This window comes from Armigeres subalbatus, chromosome 3 (genome assembly GCF_024139115.2).
Source record: "Armigeres subalbatus isolate Guangzhou_Male chromosome 3, GZ_Asu_2, whole genome shotgun sequence".
Classification (NCBI taxonomy): Eukaryota; Metazoa; Arthropoda; class Insecta; order Diptera; family Culicidae; genus Armigeres; species Armigeres subalbatus.
In genome coordinates, this window is record NC_085141.1 from 160,443,941 (window position 1) to 160,463,406 (window position 19,466).

At 41.9% G+C, this 19,466-nt stretch overlaps 1 protein-coding gene and 1 long non-coding RNA gene across 4 annotated transcripts in view; both read left to right on the top strand.

The window, feature by feature from the left end:
• LOC134220856 (calcium/calmodulin-dependent protein kinase kinase 1-like) overlaps positions 1-19,466 on the top strand; it is a 439,381-nt gene that overhangs the window by 254,100 nt on the left and 165,815 nt on the right. The gene's annotated exons all lie outside the window — the stretch shown is intronic.
• On the top strand, positions 14,910-16,020 carry LOC134224905 (uncharacterized). Its single transcript, XR_009983103.1, has 4 exons — positions 14,910-15,262; positions 15,321-15,652; positions 15,708-15,800; positions 15,855-16,020. It is a non-coding gene; the product is annotated as an uncharacterized LOC134224905 (long non-coding RNA).

Consider the following 19,466-nt stretch of genomic DNA (forward strand, 5'->3'; position numbering starts at 1 on the left):
AACCTTAACCTATTTTTAAACGTAGTCTTACTAATATTAAAATCTAAACAGTCGCTCACGTCATTAAAATGTCTGCAGCAACTAAGCAGTGGATTATTACGGCCATATTAGGTGCGACGTGAGGGGATATAGAGCAGTGCGCGGCGTCGTAGAGGACGGTGTGAAGCACAAAGATTTACTTGTCTCAATAAGTTTTTGCAGTCAATCACATTCCTTACCAGGTCAAAACAGAAAACCCTCTGTAGAAATACACGCCTCGATGTCAGGGTACTGAGTCCCATCAACTTGCACCGGTTTTCATACGGAGGGAGTCTAACCCGATCATTCCACGGCAGGTTTCTTAATGCATACCGGACGAAGGATCGAGCGAGTACAAGCTCGATGCGGTCCTCCTGCGTCCGGTGATACCATTGACGAATACATAGACCGAAATGTCCGGTACAAAGCCATCAGAAAATCGGGCACCATGTCTTCTTCTTCATTTTGAAGAAAATACCCCTCGTGGGTGACGAATTACATAAATATTTTACGAGCGCTGACTTACCCCTCTTAACGTTTTGACAGTTTGTTTGTTTTTCTCCCTCACCTTGTGACGTCGTTTCGGTTCGTTTGTTGTTTGTTCGTTTCGTTACTCAGTTGGAGCGTGAGTTCGATCGTTTTGGTGCCATCAAAAAGATCGAATATAACAAAAGGGACACCCAGGCCTACATTCTGTACGATTCTATTGATGCTGCTACGGCTGCTGTGAAGGAAATGCGTGGATTCCCGTTAGGGGCACCGGATCGTCGTATTCGTATCGATTTTGCTGATAACGGAACAACACCATCGTTCTCAAAGCGCAGTGGAGGTTTTAACGAAGGCGGTGAGTATCGCGGCCCCGACTATGAATATCCGGAAGGCGGTGCATCATACGAGGAAAATTCATCGTACGGCTATGGTGGAAGACCGTTCCGCGGCCGTGGAGGATTCCGCGGACGTGGTGGTTTCCGTGGCGGTTTTCATCGTGATGGCCCACCGCACCACGGGGACAATGATGAATGGCGTCGATCAGGAGCATTCGAATCAATTCCGTGGAGAGCAGGTAAAATGGCTGCTCTTTGCCTTCAGGTTGTAGACCCCAGTCACTAGCAGATTTTGGTAGTAGTAGTAAAATTCTTCTTTATTGTTTCATTTTCTGTTCTACAATTATTTTTTACATGTACAGTGCTCGGCCGGCTTGGCCCTCCAACTTCAATTTTAAATTTTTATGTTTACATTGTTATTTAAGTGTTAATATGATATATCATGACGGCCTTTAGGAGGCGCTGAGGTGTTTTTTTAAATTTGATAACCTAACTACTATGTACACTAATATTTACAATAATAAATTTGATAACCTAGATTGGAACTAGCGCCCTAATTGGAGCCTGATCCGAATGTAAGCAACGGACCCTAAACTTTTCTTTACACTCACCAAAGCGTTCATGTAAGGTTTTTATTCCGGCCAGACGGTGGACCTCGGATGTTCTTGTCCTGGGAGGGGTGTTGAGGATCATCCTCAGGAATTTGTTTTGGACCCGTTGAAGTTTGAGGTGGTGGGTTTTAGCGCAGCTCTCCCAGACCGGCATGCCATATTCGATCACAGGGAGGATGATTTGCTTGTAGACAGCAAGCTTATTTTTCAGGGACAATGACGACCGGCGGTTGATCAAAGGGTACAGTAGTTTCAACAAGACGTTACACTTTGTCACCGTTTTGTCAACCTGTTGCCTGAAAATAAGCTTGCTGTCGAGGGTCAAGCCAAGGTAGCCGGCCTCATTGGCCCATTTCACGGTCGTGCCATTGAGGATGATTTTACAGTCCCCAGGCGGAACAAGTTTAGGGATTTGGAGTGGGGAAAATGATGACCTGGGTCTTCGCCGCGTTGATACAGATCTTCCAGCTGGTGAGGTACTCTGTCAGGGCATCCAGGCCTCGTTGGAGTTTTGCCACTAGCGCTCTGATCACTCTACCGTTGTAGACGATGGAGGTGTCATCTGCGAACAGAGACAGAATGCCGCCTTCTGGAGGTTCTGGCATGTCGGAGGTGAACAGATTGAAAAGCAGGGGCCCGAGGATACTGCCCTGGGGAACGCCTGCGACGATGTTGTGCGCATTGGAACTCGCTCCGCTGATTGAGACCCGGAATGTCCTTACCGACAGGTAATTGTTGATGATTTTCACCAGGTAGCTGGGAAGATTGTAGCGTTGTAGTTTGTACACCAGGCCATCATGCCATACATTGTCAAATGCCTTCTCGACATCGAGTAAGGCCATGGCGGATGTTTTCGAGACAAACTTGTTCCGTCTGAGGACGTTGGTAACTCGGGTCAGTTGGTGTACAGTTGACCGACCGCGTCGGAAACCAAACTGTTCCTCGAGCAAGATGTTGAGATTTTCGGCAGACTCAAGTAACCGATGATGAATAGCTTTTTCGAATAGCTTGGATAACCCCGAGAGAAGGCTGATGGGTCGATAACTTTTGGGGGAGGAAGGATCCTTCCCAGGCTTCCGGATGGGGATGACTTTCGCTGACTTCCAGGACGATGGGAAGTAGCTAAGCCGGAGACACTGATTAAAGATCAGCGAGAGGTGCTCAAAGAACGGAGCACTCATGTGTTTGAGCTCGAGATTCAGGATGCTGTCGAAGCCTGGGGCCTTCATGTTCTTCGACGATTTGATATAGGCCGTCAATTCGTCAGCTGAGATCTCCAACTCCTCCGAGAAGTCGTTGGGAATCAAATGGATGTTGTTAGCATGCTCGTTGACGGCTGCTTCGTGTGGACTGACGATGTTCTGCCCAAGATTGTGTGAGCTGACGAAGTGACGACCTATTTCAGCGACCTTCTCTGCAGGAGTTATCAAGCGATCCTTAGAGCCATTATTGTCTAGTGGGATCAAAGGTGGAATGGGCCGAGGCTTGGATTTTAGAATTTTGGTCATTTTCCAGAACGGCTTAGCATAATCTGGGAGAGTGCGGATCTTATTCGAGAAGTCGTTATTTTTAGGTCCACCATTCTGGCCTTGATAATTTTTGTGATTCGATTGCAGCGTGCCTTAAGCTCCGGCAGTCCAGTACGCTGAAACTGCCTGCGAGTGACATTCCGCAATCGAATCAAATCTTTGGTGAGTGTATCGATGTTTAAGGAGTTGCTTACCTGCCGAGCCGTCGGTACGTGTTGCTCTCGGGCCGCCGTGATCGCCTCCTCGATAGCGCACAGCTGGCGGTCGATACTTTCCGGCGTCTCCGGACGCACCTCGTAGTCGACGGTGTTATCGACGCACTGCTGGAAACGCTGCCAGTTCACTCGGTGGTAGTTCCGCCGTAACTGCTGGTGCCGATTGACCGAGGAGCCCAGTTCCGCCACCACCGGATAGTGATCCGAACTGAGCTCCTGGTATACTACCGGCTGCGAGACGTGGTCACTCAGGTTTGTTACGTAGAGGTCGAGCGTTGCGTGGGCACCGGACCGACTCAGCCGAGTGGGGGAATCCGGGCTCAGGATCGTGTAGTGGCCTTCCTCCATGTCGTTGCTCCAGATGGTGCCGTTTCGATTGCCGCGACTGTTGCCCCAGGCTTGATGTTTGGCATTCAAGTCGCCGGCAATGATATACTGGCCTTGCCTCCGCGTCAGCTTGACGATGTCCCTCCGAAGGGCAGCCGATGATCCATCGCCGGCTTTGGCTTGCGTTGGACAGTACGCCGCGATGAGCGCGATTGTGCCGACCGAAGTGGTGATTTCGACACCGATGGCCTCGATGACACTGAGCTGGAAGCTTGGAAGCAAACGACAGTTGATGTTGTAGCGAAGAGCGATGGCCACACCACCTCCCTGGTCGGCCGGTCGAGTCGCACAATGCGGAAGTCCGGGATGTTGATGTTCACCTCCGGTTTTAGGTGCGTTTCGGTGATGAACGCCACGTCTATTTCCTTCTCCTCCAGGAAATCCTTCAGCTCAATTATTCTGCTCTTTAGCGAGCAAGCGTTCCAGTTGACCAGGCGCACCCTAGCAGCCATTTTCAATGATGAACATGTCAAGAGTGAAGACCTGGTCGAAGCGGGTTTTGCAGCCGCGCAGCCGAGTGGCGAGCTGCGCGAAGATCGGCATCAGTTGCTCCGGAGTATACAGCGGGGCAGATTCTTCCGGTGGGACAGCTTCGTTCTCCGACTGCCGACGGAACCCAGGAGGAGGGAGCGGGGCTATTCTCTGGTGGATGGTGCCGACGATGCTGGAGCTTGGACGGAGTCGCTTGTGCGGCTGTAGCGGTGGGAGTATTGGAATCACACGACGGGGAGCCGGGATGGCTGGAAAGTTCATCTCGTTGATTACAGGAACACGGTTCTTCTTCGGAATGGTCCTGGTGGAAGCCTTCTTCCGGATTTCCAGGAACTCGGCTCGCTTTGGGCAGCCCTTTGTGGTGGCCCGATGTTTGTCGCCACAGTTGGCGCACTTGGGATCGGCCACCTCCATTTTGTCGCACTCGTCAGTCGGATGGGGTTCGCCACACTTGTTGCAGCGCGGCTTCATGCGGCAGTTCCTGGTGCCGTGCCCGAAATTGAAGCAGTTGGTGCATTGCGTGACATCGCGGTGTACTGGCCGATATCGCTCCCCAGTCAACGACGGTGTAATTTATAACGCCAACCAGCTTCAGGTCCTTCCAGGTAGTGGAGCCGTGCTCCAGATGGATCAGGTAAAGCTGGTCGCGATATTTCCTCGCCTTGTCGTGACGAGCGATCTTGTGGACGGCTACTGGCTTCAGTCCGCAACTTTCAAGCTCTGCTTGGAGCTCTTCCTCCTTCATGTCGTGAAGTCCTCGCAGCAAAGCCTTGAGCGGCTTCGTGCCGGGGTGGTCATGAGTGTAGTACTCATACTTGTGGACCTCGAGGAACTCCACGACGGATTGATGATGGTCCCTGTTGGCCGGCATCACTTTCACGCCCTCGCTGCAGAGCCGAAAAGTACATTTCAGCCCCTTAGCGATCAGCTGGCGAATTTTTGGGCGTAAATCCGGCGGATCGCCCTTCACAAACACGGGCGGGCACTTCTCCTTCCGCTCCGGTTGCACCTGCGGCAGCTGCGATTGCTGCTTCTTCCTCTTTTCGGCGGATTGCCGGCGTCATCAAGCGGCAACGGCGAGAACACGTTGCTCTGCAAAAGCTGCTTGGAGGGGTTACCCGCGCCTCCAAGAGCAGTGCGCTTAGGCACTTTTCCAGCGACCGAATCGGCCACCGAGTCTCCCATGACGGGTCCGGGAGAAAATAACGCCAACGCGACAAGCGAAAACGTAAACAGCGAACGAACGAGAAAAAACACTTCGAAAAAATGCGCGAGCAAAAAACACGTCCGTACGTGTTGCTGTCTCGAACTGGAATGGGAGATAAGGCCCGGAGCAGATTTTGGTAGCGGAACATCATTACATCGTATGTGTACATTACAGGACGGAAGATCATCAGTAGCATAAAACGAAATCTCATAATCGACTAAAACTCAACCGTGTAAAAAAATAACTGGGTGTATTGTTGTACGAACGGAGTTCTACCAAATCGAATAAAAAAACCAACGAAATACTACCATATTTAGCTATCCTTCCTTTATTAATCACAAAAAAGTGTCGCATGTTCCTCAACGCAATAGGTGTTTAGTGTCGTTTAGCCTATCACCGACCATATAAGGTACTCCGGGGCAAGTGAAAATACGGGGTAAGTGGGTACTATGGCTGCTGATCAATCGATAAACGTTTTTAGTGGTAACAATCTTCTAGAAATATGAAGCAGGACTATCAACGAATACAGCCCACACAAAAATATTTGGAATCAAAACCATTTGAGGCACCATGCTAATGCTATTGCTTGATCATGACTTTAGACTACCGGGAAAATCTATTACTTATATTTTAATTCAATGGATTTCCACCATAACAGTCGTTTTTAAATTTATCATTGATGTGGAAGGTGAATAATTTGAGCAATCAAATAATTGTGTGACATCGAAAATGATTTATAAGTTTTAATTTAAGCCAAAATTTGCAATTTTCACTTACCCTTTAGTTTTAACATACATGGGGCAAGTGCGACATATTTGAACAACAATTTCGATAAAGCCCTTTTAATTGTTTTTAAATCGTTGTCTAGTGAAAAATAACTTCGACACTCATATATCATATGGATCTGAATCAGATGTAGTTTGCTTATTGTTGGTTTCGCTGTTAAATAGTATTGTACAGTTGATTAACAATAATACAAAATTCATTCTAAAAATTATCTCCCGCAATAGTTATAACAATGCGATATTTTTCCATTTACAGTGCAAATAATCTATTTGTTCAACGATGAGTCAACAAAATTTGTCTTGTGTTTTGTTATTTTCAAATTGCGCATCAAATTTACAGATTTTCAGATAAATAAAGTGCTCAACACATAAATTGGCAATTTCGTTCTATTACAAATTTATAGCAGTGCGCATAGCTTGAATAAAAACGTTTCTTTTGAAGTACTGATTTATGTAATAATCTGTGCTTTAAACACAGAAACATTCACTCGAATGGTGAATAAAGAATTGCTTATCCTTTCCATCTAAAACATTTGGTACAAAAGTAACCCATTGAAGAGCAAAACAAGAGCCAATTAAACAGTAAATCGGCTGTTGTCTGGTGTTCATATTTGCTAAAATTATAATCCCTTCCTTGTAGCAAAAACTAAAATCCGACAAGCAACAAACCTCCATCCATGATCTGAAAATACTACGACTCAGAAGTAACATGAACATTGTAGATTCCTTTAATTAGTTTAGTTCGACAGTATAAAACAGAATAGGTCCCACTTGCCCTCCTTAGCCGTGCGGTAAGACGCGCGGCTTCAAAGCAAGACCATGCTGAGGGTGGCTGGGTTCGATTCCCGGTGCCGGTCTAGGCAATTTTCGGATTTGAAATTATCTCGACTTCCCTGGGCATAAAAGTATCATCGTGCTAGCCTCATGATATACGAATGCAAAAATGGTAACCTGGCTTAGAAACCTCGCAGTTAATAACTGTGGAAGTGCTTAATGAACACTAAGCTGCGAGGCGGCTCTGTCCCAGTGTGGGGATGTAATACCAATAAGAAGAAGAAGAAGAAGGTCCCACTTGCCCCGTTTGAAGGGGTAAGTGGGTCCTACAGGTGAATTTATTTCTTTCACTACCAATATTTTTTGTAATCGAATAAATGGCTTACAACACGTCTACACTTCAACAACGGAAGCATATAATGATGTATGCGTGGTTAATGTTCTGAAATATCGTGTTTTATAAGTATGCGTTAACAATTTTGCTGAACTAGCGTTTTTTTAGGTCCCACTTGCCCCGGGGTACCTTATACATTTAAAGCCTGTCCACGTTTAATTTCGGACACTTAGGTAATGTCCAATTGATTTGTCGTCATTTTATCAATTTGAGCGTGTTTAAAGCATGCTGAAAGCATTACATAATGCAGAAAGATTCAGCGGTCATGTAAATTGATCGTCTCACTAGTTTGTGAAACTTTTTAAAAATCGCATTATAATCCGAAATTTAACGTGGACAGGCTTTATGCTTGCACAATAAAAGGAGGTTCGTAAATGGCTATAGTGTGCTTCGATGAGAGCGAGAGCCTACGAAATCGATTTTAAGAACCACAGGTATTTTTTTTCGGGCCCAGGATGATGAAAGGACTAATTCGATTGGCAATTATCCCTATTCTTGTTTGAAGATGAATAAAACTTTCGAACGAATGCAGTTCGTTCCAATCGTTTCCCCGTTTAATTTTACTGGCGTAAACGAGGATAAGGGTGAATATGTTCTTCATCCAAGAATAAATACACGACTTTTTCCTTTTTCAAACTCTGGGTACTGTAGGATATAATTTAGATGTCATTTGTAAGATCCCTGCACAAACGGATCTCTCGTCGCAGATTTATTTATTTTCTTAGACTACAAGCAGTTCATAAAAATCTTCTCCACTCGATCCATGGCTGCTCGTCCCCAACCACGCAGTCTACGGAGGGTTCGCACATCACCTGATCGATCCACCTTGCTCGCTGATGTAACTCGTGGTTCATTCTCCTCCTTCACGTATCGCCCGCCATCTGCACCCCACGGTAGATAGTATGCAACATTTTCTTTTCGAAAACTCCAAGCATCGTCCAGATCTTGTGAGGACTATAGGTCAAATAAGCGTTTTGTAGATAGTAAAAAAAGTTCGGTACGCCGGCGAACTCTACTCGATCATTCTTATACCATCTCATTTTCGTCGCCACCGGAACAAACTCGTGGTTGGTGGCTTATTGTCTTTTCTTGAACCTCTTCCTATCATGTCTGATGTAGGCTTCTCAAAGTTACGCCATAACATCAATGTCGTCGGCGAAACCAAATAACTGAATGGGCTTCGTGAAAATAGAAACCACTCGTGTCAATGCCTGATCTTCGTATGACTCCCTCCAAAGCGTTGTTGAATAGCAGGCACGAAAGACCATCATCTTGCGCATTTCAAAGGGACTCGAGAATGCTCCCGAAACTCTAACTATGCACATCAGCCAATCCATCGTCCTTGATCAACCGTATCAGCTTATCCGGAAATCCGCGTTCGTGTGTTAGCGGCTTTGAAGTCGATGAATAGATGATGCGTGGGTATATTGTATTCAAGACATTTCTGCGATATCTGGCATACGGTGAACACCTGGGTCTGGTCCGCCCATAATCCCGCCTGATGCTGCCCCACGAACTCTCTTGCAATAGGTATTAGTCGAAGGCATAAAATTTGAGAGAGTACGTTGTAGACGGCGTTCAGCAATGTTTAGCTCTCGTCGCTGATATCTGTTGAATAGAAAAAAAACATCAGAATCGTTCGTAGTACATAAAAGTGTAAACAGAGTTTTTGTCTTTTCTAGTACTACAAAATTGAACCGAGAGCCTATAGGAAGTATTACTCCAAAACAGAACTTTAGATAGATGGCCCGGAAACCCATAGTGTTATATATCAATCATCTCAGCTGAACGAACTGAGGTGATGTCTTTGTTTTACACTATGGTGCAAAATTGACTGGACAAAAGATTTACATATAAAATAGCCAATTTTGATAAGATGCCACTAACTCCCTGTTATGTGCTCACATTTTGTTAGAGAACTAGAATGATCCTTTTGAAACATTGATCGAAGGGTGACAACGGAAATGAAATCGTACAAAAGTTGTCGAACACGGCACCTTTCGTTTTTATGGTGCCGTCGAGGCAAATACGAGACACTAAAGACGGCGTTACAGTTGAGGCCGAAATACGTATCTGTAAAGATTAGGCAGAATTATATTGAATAATACTAAACTCGTTGCAGGAGGATCCCATCGAGATCCCTGGAGGGTTCCAACGGGAGCCCCTGAACGCTTCCACAGGGAATTCCTGAATTGGGTTCCAAAGGGAATCTCTGAAGGATTTCATCGGGAATACCTGAAAGATTCCACAAAGAATACCTGAAGGATTTCAGGGACTCCCTGAAGGATTCTATTAGAAATCCCTGCAGAATTCAATTCAGATGCCCAGGAGGATTCCATTTGGTAATCCATTAAAGAATTTCATTGGGAATGCCAGGAGGATTTCGTTTTGGGAGAGAGAGGAATCCTTTGTAAATCCCTGGAGCAGGGTTTGCAGAAATCGCTCTCAATAGATAACGATAAAAGAGAGGATTCCATTGGGAATTCCTGGAGTTTATGAAAATTATTTTGAGCTTTTAGTGTAATGTCTCTAGGGCGCATCCACAAATTACGTAACGCTCAGAGGGGGAGGGAGTTGACCGAAGTGTGACAATCCATACAAAAATTTTCAAAGATTCCGGGGGGGGTTGAAAGTGGCCAAACGGAGCCCAAGGTCTGGTGGACCATTAGAGTACCAGATTTCTTCTATGACATTATCGTTCAACAGCAGACAAAAAGCCACTAGATCGTTCATGTTGGAGTAATCGAATATTCCTCAAACAACGACTCAATGCGACTGTGCCAGTTTTAGCTCCTATATGCAAGCATAGATGAGCTCGGGATGAACGCAACATGCTAAATTCGAGGGCAGAATTCACAGGGTAGTCGTTCAACCAATGAGCAAGGGCCTCATACGCCTGTCACTGGCGAACAAAGCTCGTGTACTCTGCATCGAAGCTTAGAACCGGTGTTAGGGCGCAATCGTTAATGTGAACATTATTATATTCGGTTAGTTACTGCAAATAAATTATTTTTTCAAGTCCCTAATCTAGCAGGTATCTCAAACATATCACATCGTTATATTGCTGCATGATTGAGTGTTTAATTTTGATAAAATATCGAAAACAAAAATGTACATAAAAATTGCCTCGCCATAACAAAAGGGTGGTAGAGAATTAACACTGTTGTTTACAGTTTAGAACCAAATCCAGATGTCGCACATGTTGGGGTAGGGATTCAGTGCTCCGCCTTCTCCCCCTGCCAATGAGTCCTAAAACACAGAGAAACAGACGTCTCACTTGGAACAAAATGCAATCAAAATCATTGTTGCGGAAACATTGCCACCCAATGCTAAAATCACTGTGTGTGGCCAAGCGGCAACCAGATGGTGGTAGTGAGCAAACGTCAAACACAAGCGAAACCGATGGAAGCGCCATCGGTGGCCGATTGACCAGCTACAAAAATTTAAATCAATCGTTAAAAAGGTGAACTATGGAACATGTGTTGAGTGAGACGTCTGTTTGTCTGTGCCTAAAAGAAAAAGGGAAAATGATGCAGTGATTTGTTGTAGTTTGGTCGATTATGTTTTTATTATTAATTTAATTATTTTATTAATTTAATTATTAATTTAACATAATTTCTTTATGTTTATTTAGCAACAAAAACACGTTATTTTATTTTTGTTCTGAAACATTGATCACATATACACAAAAAATCAATTCATAGATAATAGTTTTTAAAACCTCACTAAATATATTAAAATAAAACAATAGTGCCAAAAGGAAAATTGATTGACTCAAATTGTCTATATGGCATTGGACGTTTGATCGACTTTAAGAACGATTACCCAACGCTTTTACATTACCTCTAGTATGTTTACAGAATCGATCAGGTGGGTGTTCAAGCCTTTTTCAAGGAATTTTCATTGGAATCTGGCAGAGTGTAAAGTGACTGGTGACTTAAGGTCGAAAAAAGAGACTTTTTAGTTACTAACTCGAAAAAAGTGACCAATCCAAGTACCACCAAGCATTACAAAATTGCACATATATAAATCATAAAGCTAAATACTAATTGCATTAAATCAGGTTTAACGATGTGAAGTTGCATTTATTTATAAACTGACAGACAAAGATACTCTAAATCAGCAGCAAAAAGCAGCGATGTATTACTGATGCTTTATTTCAACATGTCAAAGTAATGAACCATTACCCTTCGGGGACTCGCGCCGTTGTAAAAAGTACAACACCTTCGAAAAAAGCAGGCTTCTCGTTCACAACAGAAGCGGGACTGCGTGAGCGGTCCAGGATCAAGCGAGTCCCGGAGGGTTAATTCGGTCTTATAAGTGCCCTTTCCCACTTCAAGTCATCTTTTAATGCTGTATATTTCACAAGCATATATAGCTCCATGGTTACTTGGGAAGTCACTAAAAAGTGATTCGTTACCAGGCCTGTCATACGCATATTTGTCCCATGTTTACTGGGATTTTATATGTACATGGGACAGTTATACGTATAACGGCAGTAAATAATTCAGTTTGAAATACCAAAAGAGTTTTTTATTCTAAATCCCAAAACGTTCAAAAATGCACAAAAAATACGTTCGGATCGCAAAAGGATTTCGTTAATAACAGAAGAATTCCTTTTAGAATGGTAAAAGGATTCCTTTGAGAAATCACAAGATTATTTTTCGGAATTGCAAAAGGATTCCTTTCTGAATTGTAAAAGATTTTATTTCTAAATGACAATTTTTTTTTGAAATTCTAAAATTTCTTTCAGTATCCCAAAAAGATCCCTTTCGATTTCTCATGCGGTTTTGAATCCAAAAAGAATTACTTTCAGAAACTATGAGAATGCCTTTTCAAATTCCAAACGGATTCCATTTAGAATCCTAAAATGATTTCCCAGGTTTCAAAAACATTTCTTTTATAATCACAAAGGATTTATTTCGGAATCTCAAAAGGATTCGGAATACCTATAGGTATTCTATAGAGGATTCTGTTTAAAATACTAAAAGGTTTCCCTTTCAAATCCCTTATGGATTCCCAGCTCCTTGCTTTTCGGAATCGTAGAAGGAATCCGTACGGAAATGAAGAAAATTTGGCTCAGATCGCAAGGGATTCCGTTCAGAATTGCAGGAGACTTCCGTTTAGAATCACAGAAGGAACCCGAAAAATAACAAAAGAATTCCTTTCGTTTTGCTAGGATTCTTTTCGAATTTCCAAAAGGTTAGCATCCTAATCCTAACAAAGGTTAGCATCCTAATCCTTTTCGAATTTCCAAAAGGTTAGCATCCTAATCCTAACAGAATTCCTTTACGAATCCTGAAAAAAAATCCTTTTCAAATCTCAAAAAGATTTCTTTTCGAATCCTAAAAAAATACTTTTTGAACAACTGTTTACAACTTACTTACAATGAGCTCCATAGTCGTTGTCATCAGAGGTCGATATCAACTAAAATTCGTGAACGGAAGTGGGGTAGGGTCGGCCAGCGGACGTAGAAGCGGAAACGAAATCTGTAAACATATATTAGAGTACAACCCAGCTGGACATCGCAGCAGAGGCAGACCCAGAGGCTCATTGCGGCGAAACCTCCACAAAGAAATAAAAGAAGTCGACCGAATCCTAACTTGGCAATAAATTAAGGCAACAGCTAGACATCACTCTGGATGGAGATCTTTCACTTGCACCACTCGGGGTGTACAGTACACATAAGTAAGTAAAGTATTCCGTTTCAGCAGTCCGTCCATTCGGAATCACAGGAGGGATCAAATCGAAATAGCAGGAAGATTCCGTTATAAATCGTAGAAGGATTTCGTTTGGAATCACAGGAAGGATTCAGTTTGGAGTTCTAAACAGGTCTCTTTGGATTCCGTAGGACTTTTTTCGAAACTCAGGAATCTCTAGGAATCGCAAAAGTGTTCCTTTCGGAAATTGTTTTGACTCGCTTAGTCACATGAGAATCAATGTACTAAAGTGCCTTGGGAACCTTGCAGTTGAGTTAACACTTAAGAAAGTGCTTCATCAACATTAAGCTGTGAGAAGGCAATGTCCCTCTGGGTGATGTAATAACAACAGAGAAGATTTTCAACATCCTCCATAATTTCATTAATATAAAACATTAGAAAAGTTCAGTTCAAAGAAATTAACCAATTCGATTCTATAAAACAAATCAGATTGCTATACATAAATATACCGTGTACGCACCTAACTTTGCGCAGCTCCTAATTTTGCGCATTTCGCGGTTACTTTTGTTATAGAATGCGTTTAAATTGAATTTTAAAATATAATTTCAACGTATCAGCACAATATACATGTTATTATAACAGTGCATGCATTTTGTCGCAGTTAAATGACACATTTTTCATTTTAATAGTTGAAATGTGTACTGAAAACAGTGAAAATGACCAAAATGGCGTGTTCTTAGCACAAAAGACAAGTGACGGTCTACCCGAAAAACTGTATTTTTTGTAATGTTTTACGTTCGGTAACAACTGATTACACATAGATCCAATAATTATAATATTGTTGAAGCCATCTAATGAGAATTTGGTTTGATACTTATACTTTTCGTTAAAATATATTATGCGCAATGTTAGGAACCATTTTTCAATATAGTGTACCTAATTTTGCGCACAATTCGTATTTTTTAGATATTTTCAACATTTATGATATACCTCATCGGAGAAGGGTTTGCGCCAAAAAGAACTTTTGTTAGCTGTGTTCAATGTACATAAATGAGGCTGTACATACACCAACAGACGTGAAAACATACCAAGTATGTCAAATCATAACAAAATAAAGCCGGGCGTCCTCATTTTCTCAAATATGCTGCTATATGCCTACAAATGAAATGAACATCATTTGTAATAGTAGTATTAGTTGAAAAAATAAAATTTTGATGAAAAATTGTATGATAGACGCTTGCTTCGTGTTAGAAATTTTCCAAGTTCTGTGCGCAAAGTTAGGCATATAATAAGGGGTCTGCTTTGAAGTTCAATTTACTATTTATTTTATATTTTTGTACCAAATTTAGTTCTCAAACAATAATATGATAATAATACTACAGCATGAAAACTATTTCAGGCGGATAGCTACTTTCTGTAAGTTGTACGAGTTGATTAAATTTTGAATTTTCTTAACTGCGCAAAGTATGGTGCGTGCACGGTATGTATAAATAAAAGATTTTGTACATACCTGAAGCCCTTCAGTTCCACTGACTGATCAACGGATCTATATTACTCGAAACGACCAAACCACCATGCCACCTGAAATATCGTTCCTTGGCGCCACGTAAACCTTCCATTTGTTGTTTTCATCGTGGCAGCCGTACTCGAACTCGAACTATCGTTGTCTGTTTTGTTGTTCATACCGCTCGTATACCTCTTGCGCCAGTCTCAATTTGGTCTCCATCCTTCGGACTTTGTCCTGCTTCCTGCGCAGCTGAATCTCCATAATCCTCTCAACCGGTAGTGGAGAAATCGCTGCTGCTACGCGTTGTTTCTGCGATAGCCAATTGGGACTCAGCACATCTATACCATAAACAAAGACATTATTTCCAAAGTTGAAAAATCATAACCTGAACTTACCCTGCTGCATAGCGTATTTGTAGGAGAAATGGTAGAATATCCAGGCCTTAGTTTCCGAAAACGAAGTGTACGCGAGCCCCGCACTGCACGATAAAAAATTGTCACGTCTAATCCAAATGTTTTTGCATTTAACCCAATTTGTTAAGCCACACTACCAATTGAAGTGATTTGTTATTGATTTTGGACAGAATTCTGATGCCGATCATAATGAGTTATCGTTCGAAAATTTTCAAAGTGAAATCACTTATTCCTATAATGAATTTGTTTCGGATTGGCACCACTGTTTTCATCCATTGATTTTGAAATGTTTTGCTTCTGCGTGTAAACGTCAAAACTACGCGTCATAATAGTCAACACGAGTAAACTCATCGCGCGTGAAAATGAATAACCCAAATTCAAGCTCCCATCAGGAATCGCAGCAGGAAGGATCCCGTTTCCAGCCGAAATATTGAGCATTCTTATCCGTAAGTACTGATTGTTACTGATCTTTAATGACAAGCGCATGAAAAAGGTTTTTTTCAGGCCACGGAATTGATCCATCTAACCCGGCGGCAGCAATCAAGCTTCTCACTGAGTTGGGCGTTGCAACGGTGGAGGAAACCGATGACCAAATCATCGTTGTCTACAACCATCCCGAAACACATGTCCCATTGGATGGAAATGAGGACAGCAATATTTTTGAATGCAAACCTGTAGGAATCCTGGACCAAGGCGGGGTATCAGGAGCGGGTGTCGGTGAACTGCATCGGAACTGTTTTGAATCTGGTGACCAGCTACTAGCCGTGACGAACAGCCGTGACGATTCCGTGGATCCTCCAGATTCTGAAGAGCAAAACTGTCCTTTCGATCTAACGGTAAGACTAACTTAATGTTTTTTATTATGAGTTTATTAAAGGGTTTTGTTTACAGGCAACGAAAACCGAAGTGACCCCAGCAGTTTTATCACCAACGACACAAGCGCTCCGTGTGATATCACCGAATAAACAACCAGCAATATTGAATGTAAGTTAAGTGCTTTATTCATATATTACGATAGTTTACGCTAGTTATTTTCAGGCCTCGTCCGTCTGTAGTGAGCAGAATAAAGAAAACGCCGGGACGACCAGTGGATTTCTGGAGTTTTCACCTAATATATTGAAATTGTTGCTCAACGAAACCGTCACGGGAAACAATATCTCCAGCAAGCGGAAAAAGGAATCCTATCGGAAAGAAGACAACTGGAATTGGCGGAAATAGTTGCGGATAGGCATTTGTTACACCACAAGAAGGTTCACGAAAGTGACTTGGAGCAGTAATCCCGTGTAATTGTGTTATTGCTCATAAATAAGAAACAGGTAATTTATTTATTTGTATAATGTGATTCTCCCAATGTGACTATATGTTACCTTTCGCCACTTGTAAAGGACATAAATAGTTTTATGCATTTTAACTTTGAGTTTGGTTTTTCGATGAGCATACATCATATATATGTAAATCTCGTGAAAGTGAACAGTACACAAAGAGATGGCATATTTAGCGACTCTTTCCAAAGCTTACATTTAAGCATACATGGAAGAATTTTCAGAAAGCTTGGCGGTGCTTGAGAATGGTGAAAGTTGCCATCTTATACAATGTCGTTCAGGTAGTAAAAGCCATTGTGATGGAGGCAAGTTTAGTTGGAAATCAACCGTTTGGTGGCGCTAATTTGTAAGGAATTACTTGTTAGACTGAATATCTCGTAATTTTTTATAGATTTTGAAAATTGACTTCGTTTAAAGATGGCAAATTCTTGAACCTGTCTTAAATACCTAATCCAATATTTTTTTTTAACATTAAGGCCGTCTAGTGGTTAAATTTCAAACTTAACTACCCAGGTAACCGTAAGCCCTAAAATAAGCCGTACGTGCAACTATAATTCTAGCACAGAACTAGCAAACTTTATACTGGCTCTGTAATAGCCCTATATAGCCGAAAAGGCGAAATATAGTGTTAATGGTTATCTGGGTGATATCTAACGGACAAGTTGGAATTATTCCGCTTATTGGTGGCGCAAAAGAAGGGACCTTCCTCATCATAAGTTGTGCATCGTTTTATGGGTCCAGTTGATTTTTACGATTAAATAATGAAAACTTATCAGAAGAACCCATATTTGTTTCTCGAATTCGAACCCATTATTCATTAGAATCAATTCCAATAAAAATCAAAACTTGATGTTTTCCAGGATTCCTATTTCTTGCCAAGAGGAGGCGATAAACGCAATCCCGGAGGAAAAATTGCGAACAAAATCAACACGTTAAAAAATAAGGCAAGAAAACGCAAGCTGCAGGACGAGCAGCACGAACTGGGACTGTGTAATAAAAATTCATCTGAAAAAGAAATATGCGAAGCGGAGTCCAGCACTTCCAGGAATGCTTACGATTGGCTAATGCACAACGATGCTCCATGGACAACGGTGCTAGATAACTGGAGAGCATCGTTTTTAATTCGATCCAGACAACAGAAGAAGCCCAACTATTGTGATCAAATCATCAATTCCAACTTGTGGAATCTTATTAAATCTGATCATGGGTATCAACTGGTGAGTTCAAAATGAAATTTGCTTTAATCCTGTTCAACCAGTTTGACTTTGGACTTTCTTTTTCCTTACTGCACTATACTAAGCAAAACTATTCGTACTATTGTCTTAAAAGAATCGTAAGCTACATATGTCGTAAGACAGCTTTGAGATATTCTGATCATCCAAACTGCCTTTGAGTTCAAGACTTGAGATCTACAGCTAGTTAGAAGCTATTTTTGTTACTCAAAGCTTCGATAGGCATTCTATGGACATTCTGAGTCATCCAAACTTTCCTTGAGTTTTGGAGATAAGATCTACAGCTACGAGAAAATATTTTTCCAGCACTCAAAGCCTTAATAAGCATTTCATTATATCCATTACACCTCCTGGGAAGTCAACGGATGTCGCGAGAAATATTTGAGATATTGGGGTCATCCAAACTGTCCTTGAGTTCGGGACTTAAGATCTACAGCTACAAAAACATCTTTCTTCAGTACTCAAAGCTTCAATATACATACAATTATATTCATTACATCTTCTGAGTAGTCAACAGATATTGTGAGATAGTTTTGGGATATTGTGGTCATCCAAACTGTCCTGGAGTTCAGGACTTGAGATCTACAGCTACAAGACATGTCTTTTGATCACGGAGTCTACAATCAATAATTGATTTGATTGACATAATTCTCGCTTAACTTTTCAAAAGGTCCTAAGCAACATTTTTTTCAAGAATTAATTTGAATAGCGCAATCAACAGACCAATATGAAAGCTTTTGATTGCACAGATTAAATTTAGTGAATTATTCAATAAAAAATTGTAAACTTGAAAAATGTTGATACTCAGCTGATTCAAGAGCAGCTAGAAGACGAAAATCCAATTGGACACGCGAAATGACATTTTACCTGACGTCAAGCAAATGCGCAGGGTCTTCGGCCTTCAGTCGAGCAGCAAATTCGATCATGTTATTCGCAATATCATGTTATTCAAAGGTGTTCGGCTGTCAGAAATGTATGGGAATATTACATTCGAAAAACATGTTATTGGCCGAATAACACCAAAGCGCGAATAACATGTTATTCAATCGTAGTGCGGATATAGTATTAGATATTTTTATGAAACATATTGATTTAGATTATTAATTTTGATGTATTATATCTAATTACAATGAAAACTAGATTTGTTTACAATTGTCAGTTCCGCCCTTTTGAAATGTTGATGCCGAATTGATTTTTGAATCAGAAACAGGAGGTAAACAAAAATGGAAATGACAACTGTTGTCAAACTGACGTGATTTGAATTGAGGGGCTTCTCAATGGTCGAGTGATTGTAATAATTGTAATCCGTCACTCCCCAGGGGTATATAGTGGTGCCCGAAAAAATGGCCACCACTCCGTCTATGTATTCGTCAATGGTGATACTGTGCCCAAACATGCACTGCGTATTCTAGCACTTCGGACTATGGCGCAATATACCGATTTGAGAGCGTGAATGTCGGTAAACGATTTAGTAATCCTCTTTGTCAACCCCAGTAACGCAAAAGCCTTAGGGTGCGGCCAGAGTAGACACGAAATGCGAAGCGAAGCGTCCATACGATTTGACAGCTCCTTATTATTGATTTCTATTCCTTTGCGTGCAATTTTCGCGCGGCGTCGCGTAGACGCGTCTACTCTAGCAGGCAGAGCAGGCACCTTAGACGTGATAGTGGCGATATGTTCGTTAAAGTTCACTGTGCTGTCAATGACAACTCCAAGATCCTTGATGGAACTTACACGCTGTAATGCTGTAATGCAATAACGAGATCGGGTAAACGATATAATCCTACTTTTCCCTGCATTTATATTCATGCCATTAATTTGGCACCATTCTTGCAGCACATCAAGGTCACGTTGAATAGCAGAACAGTCTAAATACGAGGGCACACTTCTGAATATTTTCAAATTGTCGGCGTACAACAACTTTTCGGATTGAATTAGCTCACACAAATCGTTTATGAATAGAACGAAAAGAAGTGGTCCTAAGTGGCTGCCTGTTCTGGTGTGTATTACACCTTCTTCAGAGATTTAGAGTACAACAAAGCCTCTAAATTCCTGCAGAAGGAGTAATACACACTGAAACGTCGGAAAAGTAGACG